Below are 18,332 nucleotides of genomic sequence, written 5' to 3'. Positions count from 1 at the left end.
GTCAAGTTCACGACTAAAAGTGTGGAAAGAGTATGTGCTTTAAAATTCCACCAGTTATTGTAAAATTGACCTCAAAAATGGTCAGCCTGGCTGACACCCCATCAGCCATTTAAGGGGGTGCAGCAACACCTTACCCACACCGATTTACACATCTTTGCAAATGTTGGCCAATTTGATTCATAAAACAAATGTCTCAGTGTTACTTTAATTTGCATTTATGTGACTGTGTTGCATTTGGACATTTTTGACATATTTTTGTGCCATGTTAATGCTTCTGTGATGTACCTGTTCCCAGCCTGTGGCCTTATGTTTATCTTCTATTGAGCAACTCATTTTTCCCTCCGTAGTCTGTCATTAAACTCTGTACTCATTTCCATACTGCCTGTTTTCATTTTTAATTTTCTCTCCTACTCAGGAAGGCCTTTCCACCTCACATTTATAAATATTTCTTGTAATTATAGCTAATTTCATAGCTTAAACCCCGTGGTAACTCATATTTTCCCTTCTAAACAGCAAGTCCATTTTCCAAACACCATGAAATAATCATTACTCCCACTGATTTGAATGGCCATTTTCATCATATTCACGACTTCCATTTCAGTCTAGGATTTCCTTCCATTTCACTGTTCTCTCTGCTTAGGTGTAGCTCGTTGCAAATGTATTTGTTAGAGCTTCATCATCTTTGTATACTTTTATATGTATTTTCCCAACATTTTTTCAAAATAAGTTCATTCAAACTTCTCTATTTTAATATAATTTCAGATTTAAGAATTTGCAAAAGCAACACAAAGATTCCGTACGCTTTCACCCAGCTTTCCCAACTGTGAAAATTTTACCTAACTGTAGTACAACTAATTTCACCAGAAAATGAGCGCTGACAATGCTTCTACGGTGTCTGGAAACTTAGTTTCCACCCTTGTCCCACATGGAACTGTTCCCTGGACCAGGTCTTCTTAGGATTCCTGTCCTGCATTTTCTCCTCCCGATGACGTCAGAAATCCCTTAGTCTTTCATGATCTTGACAATTTTGTAACATATTGGTTAATCGTTGGGAGTCTCTAACTTCTTGTTGGTCTGACAGATATTTCCTTATAATCAGATTCAGATTGTGCATTGTTGGCTTGAAGGCCTCAAAATAATGTGAACTTTCTGAGTGTGTGATATGGGAAGAACCTGAAGTCATCTTGTCTTTTTTCTTTTAACAGATTAATGAAGTCCATCATATTTCTAGATATGCTCCATAGATGTGATTGTTGGCTCACCATTCTGGGAGTTCTCTGGGTGAAATTCAAAACTGATCTGCCTATATAGAGCCAAGAAGAGACCAAAGAAAGAGGCAGAGCTTGTGGGGTTGGTAGGTGGCACTTTTAATAAGCAATAGAACTTATTACATACAGGGTTTCTCTTGTCTTCTGGCTTTTGAGTTACATGAGTTACTTATGTATTTTGGGTATTAGCCCCCCATACTTTCTTACCCCCTCTCTCTCTCTCTCCACTTGCAATTATCTTCTCCCCTGCACTCTGTTGTTTCCTGGCTGTGCAGAAGTTTCCACTTTGATATGGTCTCATGTGTCTGTTTTGGCTTTTGTTAGCTGTGCTTTTACCAATACCTGAGTCTCGACACCTGTTTTCTCCTAAGAGGTTGGCAGTTTTAAGTCTTTAATTCTTGTTGAGTTGTTTTATTAAATATGCTATAAGGGTTCAATTTCATTCTTTTGCAAATGGCTGTGCAGCTTCCCCAACACCATTTGTTGAAAAAGCCAACCTTTCCCCATGGAGTTACTCTGGGATGCCTCCTCAAAGCCCTGATTGTTGAAGGAAAACCTGGCTCGGGTGAAATCCTGGCTTGGACTTGCTTGTGCTGAGTTTTGTCAGGAACCTGTTCCCTGGTCGCCCTGCTCTGCGTGTGGTTTGTGACACAGATGTCACTTTGCTCCTTTTGCCTTAGCAGTTATTTTATCTTTGTGCCTGGAAGCCTTGAAGATTTTGTTTTATATTCTTATAGTTCACTGGCGATGTCTCAGAGCTGGTATCTTTGGATTATTGAGTAAACCCTTTCAGTATGTAGATTCTGCTCACCTTTTGTTTGGGATAATTTTCTTAGCTCATATATTTAATTATTTAATATTGGCTTGGTGCTAATATTTAAATATTAGTCTGTTTCTTTGTTTTGTATTTCTTCCCAGTGGGCATCCATAATTTGAAGATTATTCCATCCTTGCCTTTTTATTTTGCCACCATTTCCTGTGTGACTTTTAAAAACTTCATTTCTTAAAATCTAATTTTCATTTATTCATTACTTTTTAGGTTTTCTTAAATGTTTTTTTTTTTTTTATTTAAACTCATTTGGCCTTGTGTACTGCGTGGTGAAGTCTTCATTTCTAAGACTATTTTGTCTTTTTAAAAAGTTTTCTTCCTAAATAAATCAATTTTCTGTTTAAAAAAAATCTTTGTTTTAAAATTATTGATTCATGATTTATCCACCTCTCCTTCATTTTCATGGCACATATTTAATACAGTTCAGAATGTTAAATTCAAGTTTCCTCTGCTTCTTGGCTGATTTTTACCAAAGGAATTTTCTTCAGTTGAGATAAATTGATGCAAGGGATATGGAAGGCCTGGTATGGGTCAAACAATTCACAATGCCCACAGGGACACTGTGACCTCATAGTGCGGCACAAGGGTGGGCGGGCTCCATGCTCTTCCCTGGGGATGGAGATGCCTGAGCTGCTAAGCAAGTTGTCCAACTGTGGATCTATTTTCCATACTTAAAGGTAACTGCTTTTGTTAACAACAGTGGACTAACTTTCCTTGCAACTCACTCTGAGATCTTTGATTAAGTCTCCCATTATATATAACTCAACCAGATTGTGTTGAGCTTCATTACTGAATGAAGCAACATAGACATGCTCTCAGCACTCCTAGTTGACACTTTCTATTTTGCTCTTCTCATACAATAAAAACAAAGTGAAGTAAAAACCAGAAGCTAGGACCATTGCTTGTGATGCAATTGTGCTGGCTGGGCAAATGCATGCCAGCAAAATTTGAATTCAGATCCTTTTTATACATGTATATATGAAATCTCAAATGACTGAAGCATTTTGTTTAAAGATTTATTTATTTATGCATACAAGAGCTGGGGTAAAATCCAGAGGTGTGTTGTGGTGAGAGGATTCACCAGAGACAGAGTGGGGAAAAGAACAGGCAGACTGACTGAAATACACTGCTGAGGGGAGCAGCAGGCTAGACAAAAGAGGTCTGCTGTGCCATGTGGGTCACCTCCCTGGCTGGGGATTGAACTCGTGCTGCAGTAGCTGCTGATTGCTTCATAGTGCGGTGCTTAACCCCTTGTGCCACCAGGGAGGACCCTGTCTGAAGGATGATCACAATGATATGAGGATAGCAATGATTATAGCAATGATCAAAAGATCATTCTACTTTGCAATAAATTTTCCTTGATAACGGTAATTTGATATGAAAGATAATTTGTGACTTTAGAATCATTTAGGGGGGTTATAATTTTTTTTATTTATGTAGCTATAGTTGGTGGATTTCTAATTTTGGTATCTAAGATAGATGTTCAAGCTCTCAAGGAATAACTTTTGTTATTATTATCTCCCATATTAAAAGTGGAATTTGGGATTGAAGATTTTATATTCCAACAAACTTACCACTGTTCAAAAATCTGTCAGCCACTTTCCCTTGTATCTACAATAGACTGTTAGATGAAAAAGTTGAGAACTTTAAGGTCTGTCATCTGTATAATTTACTTTGTGCTTTATGACTTAAAAAGAATCTACTAGGCAGCAATTGCCAGTCTGAAACTTAAATACACACTTCAAATCTAATTATTTGTCAAAGCAACTTTGCAAAAATGTTATTTTTTGAACATCATCCAAAATTTTCTCTCTAAAATACATTTCTTTGAAAATTTAACTGATATCAAAGACAAGTATGGGTACATTTTACAGACTATTATGCAAAGAGAAAGAAAATGTGATATTTAGTTTGATGCAATAAAAGAACAAATAATTGACAATAATATAGACTTCCTCCTCAAAGTGTCTTAAAAAAAAACTTAGAAACTTTTCTCTGAATTCTTTTGAATTGTCTCCACGTAGAATAGTCTAGCTTTAATCACAACAACACTAATGTGATATATTTTAATACTGTCTTAAATGTGTTAGTGCTTGATATTTTTTTCCAATTGACCACATGCATAAGTAAATTTTCCAGTATTCAGAAGAGTTTCCAATTTGTTCTTGGTCCCCTCTGAGGAAACTCCTCTTGCATGCAGTATGAATGAGAATCAAGCCTTCTGTCTGGTACTGCATTGCTATTTGGGGTTCATTGCTATAATAAGATTAGTTTAGAATTCTCTGTTTAGTGCAACTACTTAAACTTTCCCTGCTCCCCTATCACAACCTGCTTTCCCTTGGCCGGAAAAGAACAGGGACCAAAGCTAGGCATATTTAAAGTTCTACATTTGAAGTTTACATTCAAATAAAAGGTGTGGAAATTCAATTACAAAAATCAATACATACTTTTTGGATGCTGCAGATCTATGGACAGTTTTCAAGGATTGGTTTCAAAGTTTGTGTTTGACCTTTTGTTTGGTTTCTCTATATTCCACAGATAAGTGATGCCATCTGGTATTTATCTTTCTCATTTTGTCCAAAGTCTTAATTTTATTATAAAGATGTATTATACTTTGCTGTCACCACCCACAAAAACTGGAGAAACACTGCTTTAAATTATTAGCTACTGCCTGGTGTGTTGGCCAGACTGCAATAAATGAAGAAAGCAATCCTTAGAGATAAATTTAAAAAATAACTAATATATTTAATATATACATATATGATAATAGAGTCAATATAACATAATACCCTTGTTTGTATGTATGTGTATATATATATACATACATGTATATGTACTTATTTGTAACAGCATGTATTACTATTACAAATAATATATACTGCTATAAACACAAGTTAAAAAGCAGTATGTATTTTTTTTTTGTCAAAAAGACACAACTGCTACTAAGATGCATACATTTCTATGATTGTTTTGCATTGAAGAATCTCTAGGGAGGATTTGCTTTAAGAGCTAACATTGGTTGTCTTTTTATTGCTGCATAGCAAATTGCTACAACCACCTAAAACAATACCCATTTATCATCACAAATTTCTGTTAAGTCAGAAGTCTGGTACGATGTGGGTTAGATTTCTGTTGTAGGCATCTCAAGGTTGAAATTGAAGTGTTGCTTCAATTCTCATCTGGATGTTCTGAGGGAAGTGTCTGCTTCAAAACTCATTCTTGTGGTTGGAAGAATTAATTTTCTTGTGGCTCTAAGACTGGTTGCCGTTCTCATGATGACTGTGAGATGCGGGTCTCCCACAGGCAGTTCTCTGGCCTTTTCCATTCTATCTTAAAGATTGGAAGTGAAAAATTTGCTTCACTTTGACCCCCTCCTAAATGTTTATTTCATCTTCTACCATTTCATCTTCTACCATTAAATGGAGATGTTCTTGCTTTTAAAGAGCCCATGTGATTGGGGTAGGTCCTTGCAGATACTCTGCCTTTGTTATAGTCAACCCTTTCATATAAGGTAAATCACTAACTTAGTATCTCATCCTGAAAAGAAGGAGGTTTTACAAGCCACTGTCATTGTGGTCATTTCACTTTTGTATCAGGAATCAGGGAATCTGGGGTTAAAAGTGATGTGGTAGGGCATGGCCCCTGGATGAAACACAGAGCTCTCCACCTCTTGATATTCATGTCTTTCTGCAATCTTTTTCCCTCAAGTGTGAGTTGGACCAAGTGACTCCCCTAAACAATTAGAAAATGGAAAAATAAATAAAGATTTGGTAATAAAGAGACAACTTGCATACTCTCTCATGCTCATTTAGCAACTTACTTTGGTGGAAGTAAGTTGTGGACTTCCCTGTGACATCTTCCATATGCAGGGAAGGAGACCTCTAGTTAAAAAGTGACAAACTTAGACCAACACCCAGAAGACACTGAACCTGCCAACAGCCATGTGAGTGAGCTTGGAGATGGATCCTTCCCCAGATGAGCTGTCAGATGAGACTGCAGCCCTAGCTGACAATGAGATTGTGCCTGTGAAATAACTAGAACCATTGTTACCCACATAATATATGTGCAGATTCCTGCCCCCAGAAATCTTATACCTGTGATATAAGAATTATTTGTTGCTTTAAGCTGCTAAGTTTTATAAGAATTTGTTATCCAGTATACATTAAATATTGAAGATGATAAGAAAATATAATAACTGAAAAACAAAATAATATTCATGGCATATGGCTAATTATAAATGTAGATTGTGACATTTGACTTACAATATTATGGAACAATGCATAAGAACTTGTATAATGACTCAAGATCACAAGGACAATGAACATTTAGAAAATATTGTTTTATGATGGAAATTCTGATTATATAGCAGCAGGTGGTATAGGACTAAATATTCATCAAGGACTCACCTACATAGTGACTTAACTTCATTTTCAATGCAGAGAACATCAAGAAAACCTGTATGCTCTAAACCTGAAATAGAAAGGTTCACTAGAGTTGAAATTTAGTTGCAAGCACAAAAGGAAAGATACAAAATCATATTTAGGGATTTAGAGGTGGGATTTGGGAATGAAGAAAGTGGTGGGAGTATAGGAATTATAAAAGCAGAGGAAGAGACACCCTGTTTTAGTTATGGACAATTGGCAATCTCAACATTAGGGATCATTATTCTCTTTCATGACTGTCTACAAATTTACTTTCCTAGAAATGCTGAACCAAAGTGATTGAATATGCAGCCATGAATTTCTTTTCAAATTTCATCAGCATTAAATTTATAAGAATAACTACACAATGCTTTGATGTGAATTCCTTAAAGTCTCCCTAAAAATGCTGAAGAGAGTTTTTGTGCTTTAAAAATGTGTCTTGTGAAGTATATTTTAGAGTTAAATATCTAACTTGAGATTAAATTTAATAAAAAAACACAAGAGTAGCTGAGTTTCAGATATACTTGATTGTAGGTTAGAAAATTTTGTTATTTGCTTCTGTATGTCTCTGTCTTATGAAACCAGACTTTTTAAAAATTAAACTCAGATTCCAAACTATGAGACTATACACAGCATATTTTCTTTCTCTCCTTCTTTGCTTCTATTACTCCCCAGGGTCATCTTTGTCTCTTCCCTGTAAGCTAACTTCTGTTGCTGGCCAAAATATGATATATCAAAATTTACCATCTTTCTGTGTTATTGCTTTGCTTCATTGCTCTATTCATTTTTATAAGCTCCTACCAAGCCCTCCTCCTTTTATATTTTTATATTTCTTTGGTCCAGAGGCTACCATTTCATTTTTCTATGGCTTGCACAGCGATTTTATTTTGAAAACATAATTCTTCTTTTTCTCAATCAGGAGAAGTGAAATGCTATACTCCGAGGCATAGCCAGTTCACTTTGCTAATCTCTAAAAACAATTCATTGGTTGTCACCTTTGTATCATCATCTCCAGGTAAATGAGGTTGGCATCTGATGGTCTTTCTGAGAACAATCAGTCCTGATGGTTCACTTGGGTTGCAGCATTCTTCTGACAGCCTCTTCTCAGCATCAGAAGTGTAGAGTTGTAAGTATCCTACAATTTTCACCTATTAGACTTGGACATCATTTTCCAAAATAGGAGGATTGCTCTCCCTATGTTTTTATTTTCTCACAATGCTTCTGTTCACTCCATGCTTTCATTTAGGATCCATGTGACCACAATATTCTTTAAGTCTTATGATTTTAGATATGTGGCTGATCCAAAATATTTAGGGCTGTTTGTCTGGAAAGACCTCGATGCTTGTAACAAAGGTTAAATGCTAGTAGATCCCAAGAAGTTTAGTGAGGAATTTCCGGGAAGATAGGCAGATATTGCAGAGGCTAACTGATTTATTTCAGCTTTCCTATAAGACTTTTCAAAATGATGCTTCATCTCACACCCAAACTTGATAATATATAGATGTCAATGTTTTGAAAAGGAAAAGGTCATGATGATTACATATTTATTTAATCACATGTACCAATTAAATATATAGGCTTTGGCTCCCCAATGAGCAAAATAATATCTTGAAATTATTGTGAGTCCATTGGTCTCAGTCTCCCATTTTGCTGATGACCATTAGACAGTGATATGGAAAATGAATTCCTGGGGAGTGTAACAGATAATTATATTTGTCAATTGTGTTTTGGAATGCATATATATTAATTTTTATGATTGATTCAAACCATGAATTAAATAAAAATTGTTTGATGTTCCAGTTTATTTTCCTCTTTCCTCAAACCAAGCATCAAATCCCACATCTGACATTGCTGATTTAAATTGTCATGGAAGAAAGAGTTTTATTTTGGAGCAACCTGATTATATTGCACAATATCTTAACAGTTAAGTGTTAATACAGAAAATGGGGCCATTTTATGAAAGACAACTGGAAAATGAAAAGCGAAAAGGTGGGTAATCCTAAAGTCATGGAATAGCTCCTGATAAGCCTTGAAAGTAACAGAGAAGTGAAAGGTAGAGAAAATAAATACATGTATATGCCTCATGAAACAGACCTCTTGCAACCACAATTTCAGTAAGAGATATTTCTATCCACTGTAAACCACTGGGCATGTGAGTTTCTTTTCCAGTGGTATCTGAACCTACATTTTAACTAATATGGTATTCATATATTAAACAATCCTGGATTTTATTTCTTCTAATATTTATGACTTTCCTGAGGACACAGAATTTAGAAGGAAGGCTTACATCCGGCTGTACGCTGCATCCTTGATCTCTTCTTATTATCATACAAAAATATAAAGGCCCAGGAAAAGAGAAAATAATTCCTCTTCTTCAAACTCTTCTTCAAACTACTGTATGTATCGTAGCCCTGTTTTGTTTCTCATCTCCATGGAAATTCTAGGGATGATAAATGGAATGTTATTGAAGACATATGAAGTTATATGTGGTAAATAAAACATCTCAACCAACGAGTCCATTAAAGAAGTATTCCATTAATGGACAAATTGGGAGCAGGCAAAGGTCAAGCCGGTATGTGGGCTGTGAGTCCATGAGACTGACTAAGCTTCCTAAGACAGATATTAAAGAATGAAGAGCAGACATGGAGGGAGGTGGCTCTCAGAATGTTCAGGGGTTTTAGAAAAAATAGAAAAAGAAAAGAACAAAAGTAAGAGGGTGTCAAAAATTGAGAGACCTTAAAAATAACACCCAAGCAGCAAAATACTATTTAGTAAAGAGTTATTATGCATCAAAGAACAGTTCACAAACTGGGAGACTTGCGATCTGAAACTGAGGGCCAGCTCCAAGGCTTATGTGACAGGGTGGCTTAGAAAGTGAAGGAGGAAATCCTCTAAAATCTGCAGTGGCTGGTTCCTACCACTGGTGTGGGCAGAAGACAGGGGATTGGTTAAATGTCATTACATTACACCATTTTAAGAATACAGCAAAAGCTTTCTTACGATTATGAAAGGGCATTTCCCAGAAATAACCTAAGTTAAGTTTTGCTAATGTTCTGACATGAGCTAGATTTAGTTTTGCTTATGAGGCGTAAATGGTTTTGTAGTTTAGTAATCTTCAAGCCTGATCTCCACTTTATTTTATTTTAATAGAGTGTCTTAGGATTCACTTAACCAGGGATAAGGCTGGGAAAGGATGATTAGGACAGAGAGTCTGTATAAAATTAAGTACACCTTAGCATTTAACCAAGTCCAGACCTTGTTTTCTAAATAACATTCTCCAATGAAAGAATACAATTTCTTGAAGAAATGGGTTGAAGCAGGGAAAATATAAAACGAAGTTGGGTTGACTTTTGGTGCCAAAAAAATGAGGGCGAGCTTTTACAAAAAGAAAAATATATGGGCATGTCCAAAGGATGTAAGAAAAAATCTGAAAGAGCTGCCAATGTTTAAATATGAAATAATTTATTTAACAAAATGAATAATGATAATATTTGGTGTTTGCACCAAAATAAAATAAATATCCATGAGTTTATACTCATATAAATAAGTTATTGAAGAATGAAGGAAATTAATAGGGTGAAGGAACAACTCTTCCTTACATAAGAACTCCATTCAATAAATGTAGAAGGAAAAAGGAAAAATAGAAATCACCATTAGAACATCACAATAATAAGAGAGATATGCAAAATCCAATGAATGCTAAAACTATGTGCCTAAATTTTAAGGGAGGACAGAACATCTGAATGGCCTCAAAGTAGCTTTCCTAAAATATTTACTAGTTATCGTGATGGATTTAATATGTGTTATGGTGCTCCTTCCATATTCCTCTTCCTAGGAAGTGAAGCTTAATTACTCTCCCTGAGTGTAGGCTGGGCATAGTGACCTAATTCCAGTGCATGGAGTGTGGAAAAGGAAAAATTACTAGTTCTTCATTGGACCTTTACCAAACGATCCATATTTAATGACCAGAAATGAGATGCATTGACATCATGTTACCCCAAGATAAGTAATGAGAAGGGCATGTGACCTCTGGAGTCTTCATCCCTTAAATCTATAACATCAATCTTATTATGAGAAAACATGAGATAACCCCAAATTAAGGAAAATTTCACAAACTACCTGACCAGTGTTTTTCAAACATGACGAGGTTTTGAAAGACAAGGAAAGAGTCAAAAACTGTCACAAATGAGAAAAGATCAAAAAGCAAGTGGCAATAAATGCATGATGATGTACTGGCTTGAATCCTGGGACAAAAATAGGATATTTGAGGGAAAACATAAAGGAATCTGAACAAAGTGAATAATTTAGTTCATAATGGTTTATCAGTGTCAGTAAGATTACAGTTTTACTTTTCATCATTTTACCATGAATGTGAGTTGTTACATGAGAAGAATCTGAGTGAGGGATATATAGGAAATATATGACTATCTTTGCAACTTTTTAAAATAAGTCTAATTATTTCAGATGAAAAGTTTAGAGAAATAAATATCTTAAAACTTTCTATAGGTATAGCACAAGCTCTTATCTTTCCACACCGTATGAATCTTTAATTTGCTTTCCTGGGGAGGAAATCACATAGAATTCTAAAAAATGATCCAAATTGTGCAATGTGATAACATAATGATTGAGGCTGAGACTCACAATAGTACCTACTGGAAGTATTAGGCAGGAAACAAGGAAAAGACAAAAGATACATAGAAAAGACAAATGGTACCCGGAACAAACACTAATGAGTGGTTAGAGGTTAAAAAACCATTTTATGTAGGCAACAGTCATTTTAATTAAATTCTGAATTTGATTGATACTATGTTACTTCATTCCAAGGTAGAACTTTAATAGAAGAATTTATTAAATTTCAATGCAAATTCAAAGAGACAGGATAGCTTAGGTGCATTGTGTGAAGAAGAAGGGAGGGCATGGATTCAAGATGGAGTATAACAACACCTAGCGTGGAATGTTTTCATTTCCACTCATGATGTCATCATGGGCAAAGGTGAACGTGGTGACGGAATACCTCAGTCTCTAAAGCTAACTTCTCCGAAGACAGCGGTCTTGAGTACCTCTGTAATGACCCTTAATGCAGAGTTGAAACTTCTGACTTAACCACAACTTTTAGAGACTGCAGGTAAGTTGGGATGCTGTCCATAATACTTCCATCCCCCCATTGTCTATTGCTGCGAGTCTTGGCTGTTCCTTCACTGGAGGTGGACATGCTATCATTCCCTGCTAAAGACGTTCTTTGGACAATTGAATGCTAGAAAAATTTCCATCTGCAAAGGTTTGAAATGTGTTTTGTGCGTTTGGGTTTCCTTTCCTCACATTTTGGTTGGTCATGCCAAGAAGATGCCCTAGTTGCTTACTGGTCCCAAGAGGATGAAAGACGTGGAACAGACGTGGCTTCTACCTACAGCGTTTGACCAAACCCTGAGGAGCCCAAGCCAAATCAGCCAAATCCCAGTCATCTTGCAACATCAGGGAGAACACTTAGTATATTAGTCCATAAAGTTTTGTAGTGTCTTGTAATGCCTTAATGATAAGTGACTGAGGCAGTAGATTATAATTGGCCTCTTCTTGCTTTAGTTTCAGTGTGGGATCAAATAAGAAATATATTAGGCCCCAAAGTGTCTGATACACAAATCACTATAGGGAAATATTGTTAAAAAGCAAAACAAAACAACAACAAACCATACCCCACGATCCTTGAACACCTGTACCTAGAATGTAAATTATGTGAGTATATGGACAGTGGGGCTTTTGTGACTCCTCAGTGCTATGACCCCGCTCCTTCTCCTTACAAATGTCTTTCCTAAAACCCAGGGGTTAGCTTTTCATGGAACAGATTACAATAATAGAAGCTCTAGAGTGATATCTAGGTTCTGCAAATTGTGTCCCCTAAAAGACAATGGCCAGAGGAGTCAGGGACACAATCGGGTTCAAAGATGATTGGAGAGGGCTGTGGAAAGATTTCTAGGCAGCCCTCTGCATGGCAGATTTGCCCACGTGGCATCGAGACAGACCACCCAGGTCAAGAGATCCTCTTTAGGTGTCTGACTAGACCCCAAGCAGAGGGTGGGTGTGAGGAGGAGGAGAAGCAAAAGGGAAGATGATGCCAAATGCAGTCTAGCTCCCAACTTCCCGAAAGATTTGCAGCCTGCAGCAGGGTTGATATTAGAAGTAGAAGGAAAAGGACTTAATTTTCTCTGTCACTGTGTTTATTAATATGCAGGAATGAACATATTGCTATGGAATAGGTGTGCTATTAAATATTGAAAGTGGCCGCAGAATGATCTCTTCCCAACAACGAACATAAATGTGCTGGACTCCAGCGGGGTTTTCATCCAGGAGTAGAGGAAACTATATTCAATACGCATTAAGTAAGCAATGGAAGACAAAAAGTCAATGAAATAAAAGAACAACTTGGTTTTGATTATATCAGTCATTTTGCATGTTAACCCTGCTGGTTATTTATCACTGGTGGAATCAAATAATTCAGTCTCCACTTTAACTGTGACCATCTCGTTGGATTTCAGGGATTTTGTAGGGTTTGTATGCAAAGCAGCTTGAGATTATTTCTTACGCTTTCCTAAAGAGAACTTCAAATACACCTTCAATATTTTTTTGGATTAATTTTCTTGCAGACTTTTGAAAAACTTTAGCACATTTAAGAGTAGATAAGACTCACTTCTTCAACATTAAATATTCCATTAAGAGGGAAAATTACTTAGGAACCATGTAAAATTAATATAATTCTATCTTTAATTTCACTAAGAATACTAATTTAAAGGCATTTAGCATTCTTCTCTACACTACCACATATGTCCAACTGATTATTTTTAGTATATCATCCCCTGAATAAAGACCTATGGGAAAAAGACCTATCTTATTTCAGTGACAGAGCAAATGGAGTTTTGACATTTCAAGTAAAATCACATTATGTTGGAATACTTCAATAGATTGCTTCATTTCTTTTGCCACATAAAAGCAAATATTTCATTTCTTTTACAGAACAAATATTCATAGTTGCTTTCTTTTAAAAACATCTGTGGATATACTTTTGAAAGTTAAGTGGCTTCAGGTAATGATGTAATATACTATTTACTTTATTCTTTTTCAGGATATTCGGTAACTGATGAAAAATAGATTGACCCATAGCATATAAAACTCAGTGCTTCAACAGATATTGAATGAAAAGGTAAATAGGTAGATTGAGTGATTATGAATTTGTATTGCTTGCCCATATTTTCTTTTCAATGTAAGAATAAAGAAACAACTGATTTTTACAATGAGAAAAAGATCTTATTCCATATAAACAGGGTGCTTTTTGCAGAAGAAATATATGATACACACATACATGTTATTTCATGAACTGAATGCACAGTTCTATTTTACATATTTTATTGATAGTTATGAGAAACAAAAGATACAGAATATCCTAAAAGAGATTAAAATAATGCACTAGAAAAATGACATTTTCAGAAAGAAGCAAGGGGACTTAGAACTCATTTAATCAATTTAAATTTTCAAGTTGTACTGATGAGGATATTTGAATCTATAAGAAAAAAAAAGAGATGCAGTGGAATAGAGTTTAAGCTCAAATGAGAGTTTACATATATAAAATGCTTGCCCTTCTAACCTTCATCTTTTTTCATTAAGCTGTGAAGTAGTGTCTAGCATATTAATTATTCCCAACAGTAATTCTTTAAAAAAATTATGCATTTTCCAGCGATAGATTGTAGCATACTGGGGTCAATCTAAACTAAATAAATGATTTACTGTTAATAAAAAAATTGGATAGATAAAGATTTAAAGTAAATTTCAACATTTATCATATTTAAGCTATATTACTTAAAGATACATAAATGCTTACATAAATGGATAAAATATTCCAGCATTGTTTTACACACATCATTAAAATTCCAATTATTTAAATTTATTACTAAATATTACCCATGAATTCTCAAGAAGTAAAAAATACAATTTTGTTTTGTCTTTAGAGTAGCAAGAAATGAAACTAATGCTATACTTGGAAAAAATAATATGCGCAATAATTTTGCTGTCAGATATTTGAAATATTCTCTGATTTTACCACATTTGAATTTTATAATAGGCTTATCTAGGTTATATAGGTTTATAGCAGGTTATAAAGAGGCCAAAAACATAATCCAGGGTATGATAAATCTCAGGAAAGGATGATTTTTTCTTTTCTATTAATATGATGCATTACTTACAAATAACTTAGAATATATTTGTCAGTTGCGTTTCTTTATATTTTCCAATGATCTTTTTAAAGCAATAGGCAATGGACCTTGTTTCTGAATGTTGTGATGGGGAGCTAAATCTTTGGAAATTCTTACTGTTCTTTGACCCACCTCTGCCCTGCTTATTGAATTAGGAGATTAAAATATATATGATTAATTGAGACATAGGGAAAAATGTATGTTCTTTTCTCTAAAACCTGTGTAAATAAATCTTGGACTATAAAAAAGTTTTAAACAGCTGACTGATCCACCACACAGTGCCCAGCATCTGTGTCTTGTAAGAAGGAAGCAGAGTGCACATGGAGGAGAAAACAGATGGAAAAGTAGAGGATAAGGGAAAAGGACTGTGATTAAGAGGAAGGTGTTTTTGTTAAGCAGAGGAGCAGAACTGTCTAGTGATAAATTAGAGTTCACATTTCTCTGTATTCCTTCTGCCTTGAAGGAACAGAATTCAAAAATTAAAAGCAAAGTAAGAGTTTTAGGTTAGTTTGCTTTTTATGGTTGATTCAGTGTTACCCAGGGTTAAATTTTAAGCAGATTTGTGAGTATATTCATACGTTTTAGAACTCTTAGACATATTGGAAATATGCACATAACACTTAAATTATAAGTCATTTCTATAATTCATTTTATAGGATTATATAAAGTAATAAATGCCTTTGATACAGGCCTAATGTGTGGCTCAGCCCCTGTTTGGACTTGTGGTCATTACCATTGACAATTCTGAGAAGGCTATTGATGAGAATGATGAAAGTCAGCAGGCACCCCAGCATCTGTGACCCTTTGAGTATTACAAACAGGCAACAGAACCCTCCTTGAGTGTATTTTAGGAAGAAGTGTGTGTGTGTGTGTGTGTGTGCGCGCGCGCGCGTGTGTGTGTGTGTGCATGTGTGTGTGTGGGGGGGGTGACGTGTTCAGAGAATGCTTGGTTTTAGCTATAATTCCCCCTAAACATGAGTGGATCTTGGTAGTAGAGAGACATTAGTGCGTGCTATGTGCTTTTGGATTATTCTATACAACTTACTTTTGAAGACAGATCTTATGAACCTTCCTTGCTTGACATTTGTACTATGTGCTCCTTAATGACATGAAAGAGTTGATACAATAAGTTGCCTGAATAAAAAATGCTAATTCTTTTTTTTTTAAGCCATCTTTGCTTCATTCCTTTGGATCAACAAGGAAATATCATCTTCAAAAACTTCCTTGTAACTAAATTGACATCTGGAATCCTTCCAAAATAGATCTCTAGGGGGACGGAGAAAAGTAAAAAAAAAAAAAAAAAAAGTAAATAAGATGAAGAAAAACAAAGATCATTCTCACTTGCTTAATTTTTCTAAAGCAGCACTATCTCAGGTGGGGTTATCCAGAAAGTAGGCACTGAGACAAAATAATCGGTAAGGGGTCAAGGTGCTTATGAGGGAGAGCTTATAGGCTCTAGACTTAAGGTGACCTTTGGAAAAGAAGGAGGTGGGTGGGCAGAAGGAGAGGTAAAGGTGCAAAGGAGAAGACAAAACTGTTCCCACAGACAGTCTGGGGTCTCCAGGTGGGATGAGGTTGTAGAATAGTAATAAGGGACTCTGCAGCTGAGGGAATCCCTGAAGTGGTCTCAGCTGATGTTTCTTTCTGAGCATCTGTGGAATGAAGTTTTCCTGGTGGGAAGTCTGGACGATACAGTAACATGTCCCAGTACAGGAACAAACCTTGCTTGTCTTGTGTTCAATAGATTTCAAAACAATGGCAATCCAGTAAACATTCAAAAATACTGCAAAAATTGTTGGTTATTAAAGGAAATGAACATACATCATGTGTTTAGAAGATAGGGGCCGGGTCAAGAAGCAAGTTCAAAATGGCAGCATGGAAATTTCCAGGCCTCAGGGCATGACCATGCAACCTCAACCTCACTCTGTAAGATAGGAAGGAGGCCACTGTCCATTACTCCCTACGACTGGGCAGAGATTGGTGATTTCTGTATTATGGTCCAGTTTTTAACTGGTTTGTGTTGTTTTTTTTTTTTAACAGTTTTTTAAAAAAGATTTGTTTATGCATACAACAGCTGGGTATAGGCCAGAGGTGTGGGAGGGTGAGAGGATTCACCAGAGACAGAGTGGGGAACAGAACAGGCAGATCTACTGAAATACACTGCTGAGGGGAGCAGCGGGCAAGACAGGAGAGGTCTGCTGCACCATGTGGGTTGCTCCCGGGCTGGCCAGGGATTGAACTCATGCTCCAGATTGTTGAGGCTCCAGATTGCTTCATAATGCAGTGCTTAACCCCTTGCACCACCAGGGAGGCCCGGTTTGTGTTTTTGATGTGAGCCTGTTCATTCTATGACTCTGCATCTTGAATTCTGTGCCCTGGAAAGAACAGAATCAAATTCGTTCAATGATTATGTTCATTTATGCAGCTGTTTTGCTCATCGTAATGAAAGTTTGCCAATACAGTTTCCATTCTATTTATCAATGAGTATCTTTCAATGTTTTCAACAGTATTTTTAGTTTATTCTCATGATGAAAAGTTAGTTTCTGATCCAACAAATTGGAACTTTCTCAGGAAGGAAGATTTAAAAAAAATATATGCTATTTTCTCTGCTACATTTGAGGTAAAAAGGTCCTCAGGTAGGACTATTGATTAAATAGTAGATGTGTATATGAACATGTAAATACACCTTTCTTAAAACCATAGCTAAGTAAAATTTATAAACACGAATCAATGGAATTAAAAAAGTGAAAGTTGCTGCCTCAGTGTTTGCTTACCCACTCATTTTTTCAAGAGCTCGTCAGAATTTCGACATCATAGTCAATAAATATTGCTGCAAAGGAATAACAAAAATGCACATTTAATTTAATTTCAGAAATTCTCATTACATAAGCATGTTGCCTCATCTCATATTTTGAAGGGATTCTGTACTTAATCATTTTATTTATATTCCTGGAAGGCCGCACAGCTAAAAAGGTTTTTTGGCAGGAATTACTGCGTCAAATTTTTCAAAGAAAGATATTGCATCATTTACTTTATGAACTTTGTGTTTTGAAAGTTCAGCCTCATCTTGAATTTCTTTGAAAAATTAACTCAAAATGGATTAAAGACTTGGATGTAAGACCTGAAACCATAAAATACATTGAAAATGTAGGCAAAACTTTACAAGACATTGATTTCAGTGATATATTTAGGGATTTGACTACAATAGTAAGGGAAACAGAAGCAATCATAAATGGGACTACATCAAACTAAAACACTTCTACATAGCAAAAGAAACTATCATTAAAACAAAAAAACATAGTACCAAATGGGAGAGAATAATTTCCCTTCATCCTTCTGACAAGAGGCTAATATTCTGAACTCTTGTGAAATCTGTGAAGAGAAGATTAAAGGAAAACCATGGAAAATTGCTGCAGTTTATTTAACATACTGTTTTGAAATTAAACGTTTAAATATGTTCATTAATTTAAAGGGTCCTTAGAGGTGGTATAAATATTACATTATTTCTTTTAAAACTGTATTATTTTGTTATTTATAGTATTTATTGCAATCACAGTGTTTCCAACACTGCATATGA

The 18,332-nt window shown here is 35.6% G+C and overlaps 1 long non-coding RNA gene across 4 annotated transcripts in view; it reads left to right on the top strand.

Moving 5' to 3' along the window:
• The first annotated feature begins 2,705 nt into the window (after positions 1-2,705).
• The window catches only part of LOC119261159 (uncharacterized), a 42,004-nt gene continuing 26,377 nt past the window's right edge, over positions 2,706-18,332 (top strand). For 2 of the 4 annotated variants that reach the window (XR_008549219.1, XR_008549221.1), the window contains exons 1-5: positions 2,706-2,774; positions 7,534-7,644; positions 8,319-8,507; positions 12,745-12,892; positions 13,633-13,710. This is a non-coding gene — a long non-coding RNA (uncharacterized LOC119261159). Of the gene's footprint in view, positions 2,775-7,533; positions 7,645-8,318; positions 8,508-12,744; positions 12,893-13,632; positions 13,800-15,923; positions 15,945-18,332 lie in introns of those variants that run through there. The other 2 variants (XR_008549220.1, XR_008549218.1) reach the window with 2 other exon arrangements.

This window comes from Talpa occidentalis, unplaced genomic scaffold, assembly GCF_014898055.3.
Source record: "Talpa occidentalis isolate TD23 unplaced genomic scaffold, MPIMG_talOcc4v2.1 talOcc4.6, whole genome shotgun sequence".
NCBI classification, from domain to species: Eukaryota; Metazoa; Chordata; class Mammalia; order Eulipotyphla; family Talpidae; genus Talpa; species Talpa occidentalis.
Note: the sequence above shows the minus strand (reverse complement) of the source record. Positions and strands in the feature narration are given on the sequence as shown.